We start from the raw sequence: 3004 nt of genomic DNA, 5'->3' as shown, positions 1-3004 counted from the left end.
CTTACAGCTGAAGAACTTGTCGGAGACTTCATATCTCTCGACACGGGCATGAGCTTGAAAAACTAGCTTCAGCTCTTGGAACATCTCATATGCCCCGTGTTGCTCAAAACGTCTTTGGAGCCCCGTTTCTAAACTGTATAACATGCCACACCTGACCAGAGAGTAGTCATCACTCCGCGCTTGCCAGACGTTTAGAACGTCCTGGGCTGCTGCGGGAGCGGGAGGGTCACCTAGCGGCGCATTAAGGACATAAGCCTTTTTAGCTGCTTCAAGGATGAGCTTCAGGTTGCGAACCCAGTCCGCATAGTTGCTACCATCATCTTTCAGCTTGTTTTTCTCTAGGAATGCATTGAAGTTGAGGTTGACGTTGGACATCTACAATATTTATAAAGACAACGTTTAGACTAAGTTCATGACAATCAGGTTCATTTAATCAAATTAAGTATGAACTCCCACTTAAATCGACATCCCTCTAGTCATCTAAGTGATACATGATCCATGTTGACTAACCCGTGTCCGATCATCACGTGAGACGGACTAGTCACCATGGTGAGAAACTTCATGCTGATCGTATTCAACCATACGACTCATGTTCGACCTTTCGGTCTCTTGTATTCGAGGTCATGTCTGTACATGCTAAGCTCGTCGAGTCAACCTAAGTGTTTCGCGTGTGTAAATCTGGCTTACACCCGTTGTATGCGAACGTTAGAATCTATCACACCCGATCATCACGTGGTGCTTCGAGACAACGAACCTTCGCAATGGTGCACACTTAGGGGAATACTTTCTCGAAATTTTAGGAGGGATCATCTTATTATGCTACCGTCGTTTTAAGCAATAAGATGTAAAACATGATAAACATCACAATGCAATCATATAGTGACATGATATGGCCATTATCATCTTTGCTCATTCGATCTCCATCTTCAGGAATCGCATGATCATCATCGTCACCGGCGTGACACCATGATCTCCATCATCATGATCTCCATCATCGTGTCTCCGTGAAGTCGTCACGCCAACTACTACTATCACTACTACTATGGCTAACCGTTAGCAATGAAGTAAAAGTAGCAAGCACAAGGCGTTGCATCTCATACAATAAATTAAGACAACTTCTATGGCTCCTGCCGGTTGTCATACTCATCGACATGCAAGTCGTGAAACCTATTACAATAACATGATCATCTCATACATCATACATGCAACATCACAACTTTGGCCATATCACATCACATGTCAAACCCTGCAAAAACAAGTTAGACGTCCTCTAATTGTTGTTGCAAGTTTTACGTGGCTGATTTGGGTTTCTAGCAAGAACGCCTTCTTACCTACGTGACAGCCACAATGATGATATGCCAAAGCTATTTACCCTTCATAAGGACCCTTTTCATCAAATCCAATCCGACTAGAGTAGGAGAGACAGACACACGCTAGCCACCTTTATGCACGATGTGCATGTCTGTCGGTGGAACCAGTCTCACGTAAGCGTACGTGTAAGGTCGGTCCGGGCCGCTTAATCCCACAATACCGCCGGAAAAGAATAAGACTAGTAACGGCAAGCAAATTGACAAACCATCACCCACAACTTTTGTGTTCTACTCGTGCATAGAATCTACGCATAGGAAACCTCGCTCGGATGCCACTGTTGGGTAACGTAGCATAAATTAAAAAATTTCCTACGCATGTTCAGATCTTCCTATGGAGAGACCAGCAACGAGAGAGGGGTAAGAGCATCTTCGTACCTTTGAAGATCGCTAAGCGGAAGCGTTGCTAGAACGCGGTTGATGGAGTCGTACTCGCAGCGATTCCGATCTAGTGCCGAACAACGGCACCTCCGCGTTCAACACACGTGCAGCCCGGTGACGTCTCCCGCACCTTGATCCAACAAGGAGGAGGGAGAGGTTGGGGAAGAAGACCAGCAACACGACGGTGTGGTTTTGGTGGAGAGACGAGGTCTCCCGGCAGGGCTTCGCCAAGCGCCGCAGAGAGGAGGAGGAAGAAGTGCAGGGCTGCGCCGAGGGAGAGGGAAAACTGTGTCCTCCAAAGGCCAAAACTGCCCACTATATATAGGGGAAGGGGAGAGGGGGTGCCACCCCTAGGGTTCCCACCCTAGGGGGTGCGGCAGCCCTCCCAGATGGGGGGTGTGGCGGCCAGATGGGGAGGAGGGGGTGGCGCACCCCTCTGGTGGGCCTAAGGCCCACCTAAGTTAGGGTTCCCCCCCTCTTTTTCTTTCCCCTGCGCCATGGGCTGAGTGGGGAGGCGCACCAGCCCAACTAGGGGCTGGTTCCCACCCCCACTTAGCCCATCTTACCTCTTGGGGTCGCAGCCCCCCTTCGGTGGTCCCCCGGGACCACCTCCGGTGGTCCCGGTGGTCCCGGTACGTTACCGGTGATGCCCGAAACACTTCCGGTGTCCGAAACCATCCGTCCTATATATCAATCTTTACCTCCGGACCATTCCGGAGCTCCTCGTGATGTCCGGGATCTCATCCGGGACTCCGAAAAACTTTCGGTAATCTCGTATAACAATTCCCTATAACCCCAGCGTCATCGAACCTTAAGTGTGTAGACCCTACGGGTTCGGGAGACAGGCAGACATGACCGAGACACCTCTCTGGCCAATAACCATCAGCGGGGTCTGGATACCCATGGTGGCTCCCACTAGCTCCACGATGATCTCATCGGATGAACCACGATGTCAAGGATTCAATCAATCCCGTATACGATTCCCTTTGTCTGTCGCTATAGAACTTGCCCGAGATTCGATCGTCGGTATACCTATACCTTGTTTAATCTCGTTATTGGTAAGTCTCTTTACTCGTTCCGTAGCACGTCATCGTGTGACTAACTCCTTAGTCACATTGAGCTCATGATGATGTTCTACCGAGTGGGCCCAGAGATACCTCTCCGTCACACGGAGTGACAAATCCCGATCTCGATTCGTGCCAACCCAACAGACACTTTCGGAGGTACCCGTAGTGCACATTTATAGTCACCCAGTT

The sequence above is a fragment of the Hordeum vulgare genome, chromosome 7H (genome assembly GCF_904849725.1).
Source record: "Hordeum vulgare subsp. vulgare chromosome 7H, MorexV3_pseudomolecules_assembly, whole genome shotgun sequence".
Taxonomy (NCBI): domain Eukaryota; kingdom Viridiplantae; phylum Streptophyta; class Magnoliopsida; order Poales; family Poaceae; genus Hordeum; species Hordeum vulgare.
The sequence above is the reverse complement of the archived record's forward strand: the minus strand, read 5'-3'. Positions refer to the sequence as shown.